Source organism: Mytilus trossulus, chromosome 8, assembly GCF_036588685.1.
Source record: "Mytilus trossulus isolate FHL-02 chromosome 8, PNRI_Mtr1.1.1.hap1, whole genome shotgun sequence".
In the NCBI taxonomy this organism is placed as follows: domain Eukaryota; kingdom Metazoa; phylum Mollusca; class Bivalvia; order Mytilida; family Mytilidae; genus Mytilus; species Mytilus trossulus.
Window position 1 is genome coordinate 57131820 of NC_086380.1, and position 17078 is coordinate 57148897.

The 17078-nt window shown below is 31.2% G+C and overlaps 1 protein-coding gene across 1 annotated transcript in view; it reads left to right on the top strand.

Annotated features, from left to right (window-relative positions):
* The window catches only part of LOC134727785 (uncharacterized), a 391209-nt gene that overhangs the window by 329659 nt on the left and 44472 nt on the right, over window positions 1-17078 (top strand). The gene's annotated exons all lie outside the window — the stretch shown is intronic.

Below are 17078 nucleotides of genomic sequence, written 5' to 3' on the forward strand. Positions count from 1 at the left end.
AAAACTACACCATAGAAAATGGCTTCGATCGTCCAGTAATGTAAGAAAAAGGTGTAGGATTTACCAAAACATTTTTTTAACCTGCAGTTATGGATTTCCATATCTAAAAAAAATGTGATTTTACTCGGGTGTAGGTAACTATTGGCAGCACAACTGAACGATTGGTGTTGACACTAAAACAATAAGCTGTCAAAATATAATATAAACTATACGTTTATACTATCATGCTATATCATCTTTTTGTTCGTAAAGAGAGAAGTAGAAGATATAAAATGGTCAACGTTTTCTTAAACTATTGAGGATTATCTTTGATATATGTTCGGGTAAGAGAAAACTCCCTATATTCTTGTTGTACATATGTAAAGTTCATTAAATTTAACTTGCATATAACTTATTATCAAACATTTACTAGAGGAATATATTACAAGGTTATGAATAAGGAATTTGTTTTTGAGAGCAATTCCTTATAGTTTTTTTTTAGTGCAAGTCCAAACATTTCAATTGACAACAACATGAAAAAGGTAATACGTGTACCCGTGTTTTGTTTTATTATTCACCAAACATACAATAACAAGCCAAACATTTAGTATCACGTGTAACATGATGTATTTCACAACAACAAAAGACCTTTAAAAATTGTTTTAAAGGGAAGTTTTAAAACATATCTTCCCGGTAGATCGTATTGCTCTAAATGCAACAGACCGACAATTACAAGTATAATTGTTTTTAGACTGTTAGTAGTCTTTCATGTTAATTATGCACATAGGATTACGCACAACAACAGGTGTTAGCTGTAATGATATCTACGGACAAACTGGATTTGTAGAAGGATTGTTTAGATGAGATAGACCAATACAATTTGCTAATGATACTTTATACAAGATAAACAGGTGAGATATTTAAATTTATTTCTGTAGATGAAGTAGTTTGCTTTTTCACCAAATGTTTTTGATGATGTATATAACTGAAGTATTGTTTTGAACAATGTTTAACCCCGCCGCAATTTTGCGCCTGTCTAAAGTCGAGACCCTCTGGCCTTTGTGAGTCTTTTATGATTTTTAATTTTAGTTTATTGTGTATAATTCGGACTTAAGTATGACGTCCATTATTTACTGTACTAGTATAAATATTTGTTTAGGAACCAGATAAAATATTCCTCCGGGTACGAGTTTCTCACTACATTGAAGACCCATGGGTGGCCTTTGTCTATAATTATCTGCTTTATGGTCGGGAAATTGTTGCTTTGAAAAAATCCTTGAATATCGAATACATCGATTGACCGTTGTCATTTAATATAGAGGAGATTAAAAGGCACCACTTATCCGCCTCTTATTCAGTACTAACATAAAACATGTAAATAAGAATGATAACAATATTCTGTGTTCATGCATTTAAAAAGCATATATTGGTATTGTTCTCAGATTTCCGACAGATTAAGAACTTACAAACAAGACCAATGAAATGCATGATTGGATGAGTTTTAGATTTATCAGTTTGTTACATCTCTTGAGACACCAACCCTGTACCCATTTAATATCTCAAATTATACATAACGCTGGTGTATGTCGATGAAGGAAAAGTAGCAAAGGAGTTGAACTTAAAATAAATAATAAAATAAAACAAAATTGTTGCTATCTGTCGACAAGAAAAATTATACTAGAACTCTTAAGAATTCCTGCACGAAACCCACACAAAGGACGAAAACAAAGTATTTTCCCAAGTTGAAGATTTAAAAAAAAAATAAGGAAACATTGTCAGAGATGTATTGTTAAAACTATTGTTCAATTAAACAGAGAAAGAGATGTCTCCATTACAAAAATGTGAATAAATACGTGAATAAAGAACAATACCGTTCAGGTCTTTTTAAATGATTAAATCTCGGGTTTACAATTACATTGTCACGACTGAGGTAATTTAAATAACATTAACGGTACCAATTTTCTTGCACCAGATGCACATTTCGACAATACATGTCTCTTCAGTGATGCTCGTGGCCAAAATATTTGAAATCCAAAGCTTATATAAAAGATGAAGAGCTATAATCAAAAAGGTCCAAAAAGGTATAGCCAAATCCGTGAATGGAATCAGAGCTTTGCACGAGGGAGATACATTCCTTAATTTAAAATAATTTCTAATATTTTGTAACAGTAAATTTTAATAACACAATAAATCCGTTTTTTCATGCCAGTACTTAAATACTGGCTACTTGGCTGGTGATACCCTCGGGGACTAATAGTCCACCAGCAGAGGCATCGACCCAGTGGTAGTAATAAAATTAACGGTACCAATTTTCTTGAACCAGATGCGCATTTCGACAATAAATGTCTCTTCAGTGATGCTCGTGGCAAAAATATTTTAAATCCAAAGCTTATATAAAAGATGAAGAGCTATAATCCTAGAGGTCCAAAAAGTTTAGCAAAATCCGTGAAAGGAATCAGAGCTTTGCATGAGGGAGATACATTCCAAAATGTCAATATAACAGCTCCCAATCAGAACCCGTATGGTAAACGTATTTTTGGATGACGGTTGCTATACTTTCAGTTGCGGATCAGATGCATATTCAGGTTATGAAATCATGCTAATGAGAAATGAGCTATAATACTGCTTTGTATTAGACAGACACCCTAACACTAAGTAACAGTTTGCAGGAAGAATAGTCACCCTACTTGGACACATAATTCTGACTAAGGGTCGGTTGATTCAGTCCTTGTAATTACTTCTTAATGCTGCTTGCCTAGCATGGAAATACCAGTTTTTAGTCTTTGCATTGACTCTGCCACTGTTGGAACCTTAAATAACATCATGCACTTAATGTAAGCACTTTCAGAATAACTGAGGTGGTCTAATATCATGTAGGATATATGCATGAACAAACCATAAGTCATTTAGTGAATTATGCGTTTGAAATAAAATGTTAATGGTGTCAATTCTATATCACCATATGAGCATTCCATCTGAGTGCAGAATGTTTCAATCACAAAAGTATCTACAGCTTTACAGTTTGCACTTTGTTGTGTTTTTTTTTTTTGATTTCAAGAGCGCTTACTAATTATATCATTAAGATAAGAACACCTAACCATCCCATCAGCTTAAGATTAAACCAATTTCTATACATGTAGTTCTATACATGCGTTGCATTCTTGCCTGTGTATCCCGATTCCGCTAGAGTCGTGCAATTACGTATACTTAATAGTAATGATACATTCCGTTATAATGCACATAAGAAATACAAAGACATCTAAAGATTACTTTTTAACTTGGCAGATAATCCGTCAAGATAAGAAATGTCTATAGTATTCATGTCATTCGTCTTTTGGGAACTATTGACCGCATTGATGCATTGTTAAGATTACCCTTAAAACCCATTTAGTGAATGGAATGTTGCAAACTGATATGTTTCGTTGAATAAACAACAAAAGAATCACCTAAATGTAATGTTTTAAAACTGATTAAATCTCAACTTTAAATTAGTCTTGTCATGGATACTGGTTTTTTGTTACAACGTCAGGGCGATATAAACGGTTTGTTCAAATGCATTTAAATGTACATGTCATTTGTACTTTACACTATTTTTTGTTATTTTGAAAAAGGTTAAAATACTGAACCTTACTGCGCTTCAAATGGCTGTCAATGAGTCATCGTTTTTTTTATGCTCCACTGTTCATTCGAACTTAATAAGACTATGGAAATGATGGTGATTCGAATCAACTATTACAATGTATTCGTTTTCTAATTAGCAGCATAGAATCTATGACCGACTTCATGAGTTAAACATCCCTATCATTATTTAGCAGTCGGTATCTCACACACGCTCACCTACTTATCATTCCTCTAATTTGGTATATACATTATCAGAAAACGATGACACTTGTCATCAGCGGTGATAAATTATTGCTATCTCATTGTTTAACAAAACATACTTTCCTAAATTCATATGAAGATGAATACAATGACACAGTATACTATATATAGTAAGAGACCAAGCCAGCACATTAACAATTTTTTATATCACCTTACCTGCAGGATTAATCATGAATTTTTTATAGCCTATGTTTAAACTTTAGTTAATGCCTGTTCAAATAATTAAACAAATCATTCATTTTTGAAATGTGAATTCATAACGAAAAACGAGCCTCATAACGTAACCGTGTTAACTAATACTATGTTATTACTAATTCATCCGACCAATTTGGACGATATTGATGTAGTATTAATTTAAAAAGGTTGTAACCCATCAGTGGAAATACAATATAGTGCATGTGTTTAAAACTTGATGATTCGATTCAGTACAAACTATACGGCAGGTTGTTTCCGGTCTATATCTTTGTTACTTTTATTTTGTATCTGACTTGTACATCGTTTCAAGAAAGTAGTACATTATGCATTTAAAAGAAGTATATATACTTTGCATTTTAGAAACGTTAATGGTCATATACCATTAATGTAAGTTGGACATATTTTAACTTTCCTTCAGCAGAGAACATTATGAATAAATATTCAAGATTCTAATAATTTTATGCAAAAGAACAATTTCAAGTGAAAGATGAATGTTCTTCACATTTGATATTTTTTAAAATGCAACTTCGCAAGTAAGTAATGTATGAAAACGATTTTAGAAGTAACCGAGCTAGAAATTGATTTTTATTGTGGGAAAAACCGAAAGGGGGTGGGGGAGTGTTAAAAAATGAATTTCAAAATAAACAGGGTTTTTTCAATTGAAACGAGGCAGAATGTCCTATTTATACCCCCACTTCCCCTTTTAAAAAAATCGTTAAAATTGTACGTCTGCTGCAGAATATTTATATCAATACATACGAATTCAAATGATAAAAATTGCATAACAATATAAATGTATAAAACTCGTTACATAAGTAAATGAAATGTTATGAAAACATGATTTTTGTTTTTGTTTTTAGATATATAGAGTCATATATTTTTTATTTGAATTTTTTGTCCATGATAATAAGTTTTTATATGTCTTTGATAGTGTTGATCAGGATTAACACGTATTACTTTATCGATCCAATCGCAGTTTACCGTCCACAATTGATGACATAAGTTGAGTGATTGTTCTCGAGATTTGCTGCTGACATCAATCGTACAACAGTGATTGAAATTGAAATATAAACATCGATTGAACAGTTCTTCTGACATATTATGACAGATTTGAAGAGAAGTTAGAAGTGATCTCCACAGTACAGTTATCTTTTTTCAGTGTAATTCAAGCATTTCAAATAGTCCAATAATTTCTGCTAAATAAAGAATTTCATTATTTTTTTTTTTTTCATTTACCAAAGTTTACAATTACATGGTCATGTCCCAGGTACTTGGCATTAATGTGTATAGTTTTGTTTTTAAAAACAAGGTTTATTACGGATATTTTTGTACTTTTTTTTAATATACCTTTTGTGACAAGTTATTCAAATTAAAAAGATAAGTAACTAAAAAGTAAAATCACAACTTACTGTTTCTGGCTGACAATTACCAAGTCAGCAAAATGACAGTTGTTGTCTATTCATTTGATGTGTTTTAGGTTTTGATTTTGCCATTTGATTAGGGACTTTCCATTTTGAATTTTCCTCGGAGTTCAGTATTTTTGAGATTATACTTTTTTATTCGCTTTCAACATTATTGAGACAACTATCATATTGAATATTTCATAGCTAAAGTTGACGTTAAGCAAGGAAATCAAAATGCCATTTATTATTTAATTTCATATTACATGTCATTCCTTCTTATGTAGATGTATACAACACTCCGCTACGTCATACAATAATTATACTACGCTGTTTTGTCAACAAGTATATTTCTATATCGGTAGTGAGATTCTCAAAATCATATATCAGCTGCAAGAAGCAACATGTGTGGCCAGTCTGATAATTAGATACATTGCTTCCAACAAAATTTGTCTAATTAAACTGTAATACCAATGCAGTAGTTCCGACATCTATATGTGTCTGTACTTGTCATCGTTATCAATACAATACATTTTCTTCGTTTTTTTAAGTTAAGTTTAAATTAATAATAGAAGCATTAACCAATCTATATAAATAATGCCTTCCTAGAGTAATCATAAGGATACTCTGTTTTTAAGTTATGTATATGAAACTGAATGTTTATTAATCTTATTGAAAACAACTCCCCATCAGAGCTCAACATGAGATCGAAGATACAAACTATAGATAATCGTGTTGTTACGATATTAATCACGACTTAAACTGCATATAATGAAATGAATGGAGCTGAAATAACCATTGCCGAAAAAGAATTTTGATATTTAAATCATTTTGTTTTTTTTAACAATGCGTTGTTTCGTTTCCTTCTTATATTTATAGTAATGATACATTCCGTGATAATTTACATAAGAAATACAAAGACATCTAAAGATTTCTTTTGATCTTGGCAGACAATCCGTCAAGATACGAAATGTCGATAGTATTCATGTCATTCGTCTATAGGGAACTATTGACCATATTGATGCATTGTTAAGATTACCTTTAAAAACCTTTTGATGAATAGAATTTTGCAAAAACGATATGTTTCATTGAATAATCAACAAAAGAATCAACTAATGTAATGTTCTAAAACTGATAAAATCTAACTAACATTAGCTGGTATATGACCATTAAAATTTCTAAACTGCTGTTAAGTTAAAATACCTCTTTAAAATGCAAAATAGGCTTTTTTTAATTGAAAAAAAGTCAAAATGTCCCGTTTCTACCCCCTTTTCCCTTTTGAAAAAATCTTAACAATTGTACGTATGCTGCAAAATGTTAAGATCAATACATACGAATTCAAATTATATAAATTGAATAACAATATAAATGTATAAAAAAAGCTCGTTATATACATGATATACGTGAATGAACCGTTACGAAAAAATGATGTTGTTTTGTTTTGTTATTGAATATAAAGAGGCATCTATTTTTTATTTGATTTTTATTTTGTATATCTTTGATAGTGTTTATCAGGATTAACACGCGTTACTGTATCGATTAAATCGCAGCTTACCATCTAAAATTGATGACATAAGATGGGTGATTCTCTTCGAAGTTTGCTGCCTATTTGAAAATGTACTACACGGACACGTTTTACTTATAAAATCAATCGTGCAAAAACGAGTTGATAGTGATTTCATCTTTTGATAAGATTTTATTTTATGTATATATAAACTAGTAAAAAATGATTAAATAAAACCATTATTATCATTAAATAATTTTTATATATATACATAAATATTCTGTCTTTTTTTATTGGAATATGAACATCGGTATAAAGAAATTCATTATTTTGTTTTTATTTTCCAAAGAAAAAAACATAATCCAGTAATATATTATATATATTAACAGTTGTCAAATAATCCATTTCTCATTTGTAAAGTGTGTTAAAAGGAAGTATTTGAAAATGTCTTCCCAGTAGCATGAGTAGATCGTATTTCTTTAAATGCACCAGAGCGATAGTTACAATAATTACAATTGTTTTAGTTCATTTGTGTACAGTCTTTTGTATTACTTGTGTGCACAGGAATAAACACAACTGTTATTCAAAAACTGTAATCTGTAATAGTAACGTATATAATACTGAATTTGTGAAACAATTTGAACGTGTTGTTAATTATGCTGCATACAAGGTACAAGCTTTAAATTAAGTAATATTTCCTTGGATGAATTAGTTTACTTTTTTGCCAAATTATAAAATAATGTATTATAATCAAGTAATGTTTTAAACAATGTATATAGTCTGATGATAATTGAGCAAACATTGGAAAGATCAAACTAAACAGTCAGTCCCCCCAAAAAAACAGTACACAACAGTACACAAAACGCTCAAGAAAACTGATGACTGATCAATACGAACCACACCAAAAAACGAGGGTGATTTCGTGTGCTCTGAAGAGGTATCTGTTTTCTTGTTCCTCTTTTGGTATATTATCCCTCTCTTCTGTACACACCGAACAATACCTGCATATATAAAACACATAATAGTAATTACAGTGATGTCTTTTGATGCGATCTAAATATTATACAAGTTTTGGCGCACTATTTTAGCACTCTGAAAATCTTCATTGATATGATCATAATGATGGAATCCAGAAATCCTTTTTTTATATCAAATTTATAGATTGACCGTTCAACACATGTTCAGTATAGAGAAATTATAAGAAATCACTTATCAGCTTTCATGCGATACTGATATAAAACATGTAAATGAGAACGACTACATTTGTATACATACTGGATAAGTGAGCTTTCTAAAATTTAGCATAAAGAACGATATATAATCGTTACATAAAAATGTGTGAATTGCATGCAAGACAAAAGAAGACAAGACATCCTCAAAAGTAAAAGAAGAAATAAATATTTCATTTTTAGATAACGATGATAGATAATGAGTACGTTGAATATCTAGTGTCACTTGTGTACTTGTCTCTATCTCAACAATTCCAATGAAAATAATATTTTTATTGAAAAGTTGTGAACTGGGTAAATAATCCTTTGAGATAAACAAAAACTGTCTATAGTTTTGATATCATTCGTGTTCAATAATTATTGCCCATAATGATCTATTGTTATAATTACTTTTAAAAGCCTGTTTGTAAATTGAATTTCGCAAATACAGATGTTTTATTTAATAAGCAACAAAAGAATCGCCCAAATTTAAAGTTTTAAAAGTAATTAAATCTTTACTCTATAATAGTCTTGGCATATTTATTAGTTTTGTGTTACAATGTCAGGACAACTATAATCGGTTTGTTCAACTGTATTGAAATATACATTGCAGTGTGCACTATATTTTTGAATTAAACAATATGTGTGTAGATTGCGTGTATTTAACATTGCGCTTCCGACGAATTGTTGTCAGTGATTAAATCGTTTCAGGCCATATATGTAATGACCAATTCATTCTTATATTGTATATTAATAGTTTGTAAATGTTAATCAATAAAACACTAGAAAACCAAGTTTTGTGCCTCAGTTGTAGTGACTGCCACTTTCTTGTGAGTAAACGGCCTAACTTTGGTCAACAATTTTAAATATGCTATTAATATATGGAAAGTCAAATAGGTGCATTTACTCGCTTTTATTAATTCAATTACCTACAAAACAAGACGTGTAATATATTAACAGTTGTCACATAATCCATGTTACAACACTAGACAACCATTGAGAAGCGTTTTAAGATGAAGCATTTTAAAAATAACTTCCCAGGAGATCGTATTGCTTTAAATGCAACTGAGCGATAATTACTTAAGTTAATATGTATAACGACTTTTATATTACTTGTATTCATAGGATTAAACACAAGTAAACTAGTCAGCTGAAATGCTATAATAGTAACTTCAGAAAAAATAGATTTCTAGATCGATTGTTTAGATGAGAAAAACCAGTACGTTCTGCTAATGCTACTCTTGAAGATAAAAAAAATAGGAGCTTTAAATTGGTTAACATCTTATTGTATCTAAATGCATAATGATGAGATAAACGCAAGTAATGTATGTTCTCTAAGTATCTTTAAGTACTGGGTTTTTATTATAATGTCCGTTGATGCTTTACCCAATAGAAAAATATTTTCATCGTACCTTTTTTAGGACTCTATAAATGTTTATCGATACGAAATCCGGTAAATACTGTGTTGAATGTTGAATGTTTCGATTAACGTTGTCATGCAATACATGCTACTGATATAAAATTTGAGAACGATTACAATTGTCTGTTTACTTGATACATGCAAATTCCAATTATGTAAACATTGGTTATCTTCTAACACTTGTATTCATCTCATCAATTCCAGTGAACCTAAGATTATGAAAACAACTTACAACTACCTTCATTCATTGAAGTTCTCGATTTTGAAACAAATTGAGGACTTAAAAACAAGATTAATGTCATTCATAATAATATGTATTTTAAATTCATTAGTTAATTATATCTGTGGGGATACCTTTATGCACCCTGCAGCCGTTGTATGGCGTTATATATTTTTAAAATTATACATTACGCTCGTTAATGTCCATCAATAAAAATCTGCAAAGTTATTTTATTCATTATGTATAATAATAACCTAGAATAGTTGTTTCTATCGCTAAAATAATGATACTGAAATCTGTTAAAATTCTTTTTACGACACTTACACAATGCTCGAAAAAGATTACGTTTCCAAAGTTAATCATTACTTCTCAAACGAGGAAAATACTGTCAGTGATATATTGTTAAAAAATATTTTAAAGTAAATAAAGAAAAAAAATGTCCCTAATACAAAGATTTCACTAAATATGCGTTTAAAAATAATACCCTTTAGGGCCTTTAAAACGATTAAATTACGACTTAACAATAACCTTATCATGCGCGAGGTATTTTTCTGTCAATGTCTCAATGGATATTATTCTGTAAACTACTGTGTATACTTTATTTGACAAATTACATATAAGACAGAAACATTAGGTTGTTTGGTTGAAAAACTAATGTTTCTGTTTGACAATTATCGGGTTACAGCATTAGTGACACAATGTTTATTTGAATAATTCATAGTTATCGTTGACGTTCAGGAAAAATGTAATAATGCCCTATCATTTGGTACATTACATTAAGAAAACAATGACACGTGTATGTAGGCTAATACATTAAATTCTCAAAAGTTTTCATAAAAAAGAAAGTATATAGCAGTAACAACAATATGTAAGTGTAACCGTCGGTCTTAGGTTCCTACTAAAGTATTTTTTGCTGCAGTAGATTGCTTGTATTTATGAGAAGAAGAAAAAACACTACTTGTTCAACAAATACACCCAAGATAATATTTTATATTTTTTGTATAAACAATATTTGTTGAATTCGGTTGACGAATGCTCTCTCTTAATTGCCTTAGTTTATTTAACTGTTTTGAACTGCCATTCAATTCTGCCCATGTAGGTGATTGTTTACATCTAATCAATGCCAAAGACCAGAAGATTTATGAAATATCTAAAAAGAAAACAGCTTTATATATTGATCTTATTCACTATGTTGACACATGTACTTCAAGACATTAATGATTTTTTAAATATCGAATTATCAGTTTACAACATTTCTGGAGCTACATTTTCTTTACCCGATTGTATAGCGTTACTTATATTAAAATATGCATTACGCTCTTGTATGTCTATCGAGAAAATAATAGGTCAATGCATAATAGAAACAATTACAATTAAAAACCAATTGTTCAGAGAACAATTGAAGGTCTTTCCATCAAAACAATGTATTTTGATATGAAAAGTTGTGAAACTAAGTTTAAAATGTCATTTCAATCGTCAAATGATAGCTCCTAGTAAGCTGATTCCAAAAATATATTGTTTCCATACATTTTTTTTAAATAAGGGAGATAATTTGGTACTTCCAGTTTGAAAAATGTTACTTCCGATTATATTTGAATATTTACTTGACACTGATTCCAAAAATATCTGGTTCTATATACTTTTATATTGATAAAGTACAAAAAATAGCTACTTCCGGTTTACAAAAGGTCACTTCCGGTTGTTTTTTTCAAGGTTAAATGGTTTGATACCTTTTTCTAAAAGTTGTATATCTTTATCATGTATACATATAGAATAAAATCAAAGGTCAAAATCTAGAACGTCAAATTAAGCTATGACCTTGAGATCAATTTCAAGGTCATAAACCAAGGACCTCAAATCAAAAGACCATAGGTCTTAATTATATTTAGTTAATGAGTTAAATCACCAAACGCGTATTTTTAAATACAAGAGGGGAGAAAACTCCCTTTTACATTCAACGTACGCTTCCAATCAAAATTTACATCTTACGACATGTCGCAACTAACAATTTAGTAAAAAAAAATTGTTGATATCTTATACAGTCTTTGGATATAAGTGAAAATAAGCCAAATTCAAATATTAGAATATGACCTTGACCTTTGACCTTGACCTAATTTTCATTTTTTGGGACCAAGGACCTCAAATCCAAAGATCCTAGGTCTCTATCACTTATGGTTTATAAGATAGAAATTCATATTACTTATATCAGATGCATAAGGGGAAATAACTCTCATATGGAGCGCTCATATCGCTTCGGTCAAAATAGGACAAATCATGCGAAGGATATAACCAGCAATTTTGTAAAATAAATTTGTCATAATCTTTTACGGTTGCGAAGGAGATGCGCTAACAAGGAAAACAGTGTTTGGGGAGATAACTCCTACAAAGAAAAGTATTCGTTTACGCAGGGTAAATTTCAAAAGCGCATAAACTGTTCGATATCATATACAAAATATCTAAGCGACATATTGCGAAACAAATGTTTATCGCAAGAACAAAATTAGGCGGAAGAAAAAAAAAAAAAAAAAAATAATCAGAAGAAAAACAATAGGTCTTTCCACAGAAAAGTGGAAAGACCTAATAAACAATTGTATATCGATACAAAAATGATACGGACATCTGTTAATTCTGACATGTTTGGAACTTTCTTCAACCATTTACAATCTAGTATATTTGTTTAATATTGACAAAAAGTTATTGTAAAATCTGTTTTATCTTCCATATTTTTAGAAATCTTGAATTACACCCACACAAGAGATGAAAATAATCAAATTTCCAATTTTCAACATTAATTGTATAACCAGGACATATTGTAATTGATGAATTGTTAAAACTATATTCCTTTAAATCAATGGGGAAAAATGTCTCTCATACTTTGTTTAAACTGCATACGTGAAAAAAGAACAATACCGTTGAGAGTCACTAAATCTGATTAAATCTTACCTTTAAAATAACCTTGACTAAAAGTTGAATACACATGTTAATAAACAAAAGGTTGGTAAAGATTTCTTTTGGTGATTACCAGCCTCACAATGTGTGACAATTAACTCATCATATATACTAGGATTGAGATTTTGTCGCGCGTTTCGTCTTCATAATGTGCAATGTTTGACCTGAAATACAAACTTTGAGTGATGACATTTCCAAATTACAAGGGCCTGCAGCTGATAATATTCAACCATTGTTATCATTGATGCTGGATATGGAACACATACTACTTTATCATGTTTATATTAGATTGTTTTTTTTTCTCCAAGAAATGGACCTCCTCCTGATTCTTATGTAAATCGCAATATGCTATATGTTATCTTAATTATTGACCACGTATTTTTATAAAACAAATTGCTCAAACAGACATTGACGTGTTTTTCACTTGCAATCAATTTTAGATTGCAAAAAAAAACTGCCGTCAAACACATTTAGGGGTTCGTTGTTATTCTGTGGTTTATATGTTGAAATGAACATTTGTGTATCTATTTCTCTAAGTCCTTAGTGTTCTTGCATTTATTTGAACTGGCTTACTGTGACGAAATGTAGTCATTTTATCGATATCGTTATACTAAGCTTAATGTTTGGTTAGAGATAACATCTGATTAAATCTACTTTTTTTGTTATCAGAAAGAAAATTCATGATTATACTGAACTCCGAGGAAAATTTTAAACAGAAAGTCCCTTATCAAATGACAAAATCAAAATCTCAAACGCATCAAACGATGAAATAACAACTGCCATATAGTGTGATTTTACGTATGTTGAGTTTTTTTTATGTACCAGTTAGGTCTTTTTGATATTTTCCTCTTCTATTTGATGTGTTTCCTCGGTTTCGATTATGTGTCAGTTTAGGACTATAGAACACCGGTATACTTATATTGCTTTTAGTTCTAACCTTAATATATGTATAAAAGGAGACGATTACAAAGCTTAAAGCCCCGGTCACATCTTACCGTATGGCACGAACGGACGCCTAACGGATGAAAATAAAAGTTGTCCGTTAACAAAATTGTTATCCGTTTAGAGTCCGTTGATGTACTGACCGAATAAAACGGACGTGTAACGGATGCATGACGGACACACACCGGATATGCAACGTACGGGAAACGGACACGTACCGGACAGAACGGATGTCGAAAGTACATCCAACGGACGAGTACGGCATAAAACGGACACCTAACGGAGGCGTACCGGATATAATGGATAAACAAAATATACGAATAAGTCAAAGGCGACAAAAATAATACATGTAAATCGCAAAAGTATTTCAAATGTTTCTGTGTAACTGGTTTTGGTTTGTTCTTCAAATTTCCGCAAAAGATCAGTGTCTGGGTTGAATAGGAACTGCTAGATTGTAAAGACGTGCATATACTCTAAGATCGATTATGAATAATAAGAATTCATGAACCTAAAGAAATCTGATATACCAATGCTTGGTATTTCTGACGCGAAATTTTCAATTGGCATTTATCCGTTTCAGATCCGTTCATCATATATCATATCTTGGTGTAATAAGGGGTGTACATAATTTTATAATTAATATTTTATTCAATGGCTGTATTGCTGCACATTGTCAAATACTTTTTTATTTTATTTTAGAAAAAAAATTGCAAATTTATGTGTTCTTTTTAATTGAAAAAACAAAACGAAATATATATATATATATCTTTTTTTTAAAGCATTTTCTTCTTCTTTTTTTTTTTCTTTAATTTTAACAAAATTTTGTTTATCCCCGGGTGAACAAGGACGGGGTGTTATTTACACCGGGATAGTCAACCAATCAGATTGCAGTATTGTTGCTGCATATAAATAATCCGTGGCACGGTACTTGTCTATCCCAAATTCATGTATTTGGTTTTGATGTTATATTTGTTATTCTCGTAGTATTTTGTCTGATGCTTGGCCCGTTTCTGTGTGTGTTGCGTTTCGGTGTTGTGTCGATGTTCTCCTCTAATATTTAATGCGTTTCCCTCGGTTTTAGTTTGTTACCCCGATTTTGTTTTTTTGTCCATGGATTTATGAGTTTTGAACAGCGGTATACTACTGTTGCCTTTATTTATCCGTTATTCGTTGATAGAAGTCCGTTTCTCATTCGTTCAAAATCCGTTTTATCCGTTAAACGTCCGGTAGAAGTCCGTTGGTGAATTTATCTCTTAAACATCAAACGGATGTATAACGGACACGTAACTGCCACGTAACGGATACACAACGGAAACGAAACGGACGAGTACCGTACAAAACGGACGCCTAACGGACGTTCAACAGACGTTTTATCCGTTGGGCGTCCGTTCAAAGTTTTGAACATGCTCATAATATTCCACCGGACGGAACGGACCTCGACGGATAAAACGTGAGCTTAAGAATAATTTTTGGTGTTATGAATATGTGATAATTGTTCAAACGAATTAGTTTGTTTTGATGATATAAATGCCAATGAGACAACGCTCCATCAGAGTTCATATGAGGTCGAAAACAAAAACTATGTTATTTACACCGGGATAGTCAACCAATCAGATTGCAGTATTGTTGCTGCATATAAATAATCCGTGGCACGGTACTTGTCTATCCCAAATTCATGTATTTGGTTTTGATGTTATATTTGTTATTCTCGTGGTATTTTGTCTGATGCCTGGCCCGTTTCTGTGTGTGTTGCGTTTCGGTGTTGTGTCGTTGTTCTCCTCTTATATTTAATGCGTTTCCCTCGGTTTTAGTTTGTTACCCCGATTTTGTTTTTTTCTCCATGGATTTATGAGTTTTGAACAGCGGTATACTACTGATGCCTTTATTTATCCGTTATACGTCGATAGAAGTCCGTTTCTCAATCGTTCAAAATCCGTTTTATCCGTTAAACGTCCGGTAGAAGTCCGTTGGTGAATTTATCTCTTAAACATCCAACGGATGTATAACGGACACGTAACGGCCACGTAACGGATACACAACGGAAACGAAACGGACGAGTACCGTTCAAAACGGACGCCTAACGGACGTTCAACAGACGTTTTATCCGTTGGGCGTCCGTTCAAAGTTTTGAACATGCTCATAATATTCCACCGGACGGAACGGACCTCGACGGATAAAACGTGCGCTTAAGAATAATTTTTGGTGTTATGAATATGTGATAATTGTTCAAACGAATTAGTTTGTTTAAGTCACTAAATTGTGTGATGATGTATAAAACTCAAGTAATTTGTTAAGCCAGACAAATATTTCATGAGTAAACGTTGTTAAAAAAAATATAGCATCAACTTTTTAGCATTTGTGACAAAAATGATTTTTGTCACTTAATTAAGAGTCTTGAAATATACAAATTAGTGTTGTTAGAATTACCGACATGTGGTGATATGACTATAATATTCTTTAAAAAAAAACGAGATATAGTAAAATCATTGATGTAAGATATTTTGTTATTCATCAATTTATTTGTTAATATATTTAATGGTTCAGAAAAGAGATTACAAAGTTACTACTTGAAATGAGTTCGAGAAACATACATTACCTTGTTAAAGCACGTGCATTCATTCTAGTTTTGGTGGGTGGTTAGTATTGCTCAGTCTTTCGTATGTTTAGTGATTTGTGTACTGGTGTGTTTCTTTTCTATGTGACAGTATGTTTGGTACTGTTGCGTATGAAATCCGAAAATTAGGTTTTGAAAATTGATTTGATTGATTGATTGTTGTCACTGACCCGTCACTCATTCGGTACTTACATAAAACAGATAAACAAGAATAACAATTGTCAGTTTACTGGAATGCATATACTTCCCGGCATTGATACAAAAAACGATGTCCATGAATAAAGTAAAATCAAAATGTGTGAATAAAAAGTTCTTAACAAAACTTTTAGGAATGTTGGTCTTCAATGTTCTTCAACTTCGTACTTAATTTGACCTTTTCAATTTTTTTCGATTCGAGCGTCACTGATGAGTCTTTTTTAGACGAAACGCGCGTCTGGCGTATTCTAAATTTAGTCCTGGTATCTATGATGAGTTTATTTAATTGAATGTTAAATGTGGACTTCAGAAAGACTACATATGCACGATGACTTACATGTGTGATGATATATATATATAGCAAAAGGAAGTATATTCTTGACAAATAAATCCTTCAGCTGGTACCTAACCAAAAATGTGTACTAGTTCGTCGTAAATTGACGTCTTTAAGATTCAAAACAGATTACATTTTTTAAATTTAAGTTTTCGATTAATCAGCTTACAATGTATTTGTAGAAACCTATCATGTACCTATTTTTTCGCGGTATATGCAAAAATTACATTACACTT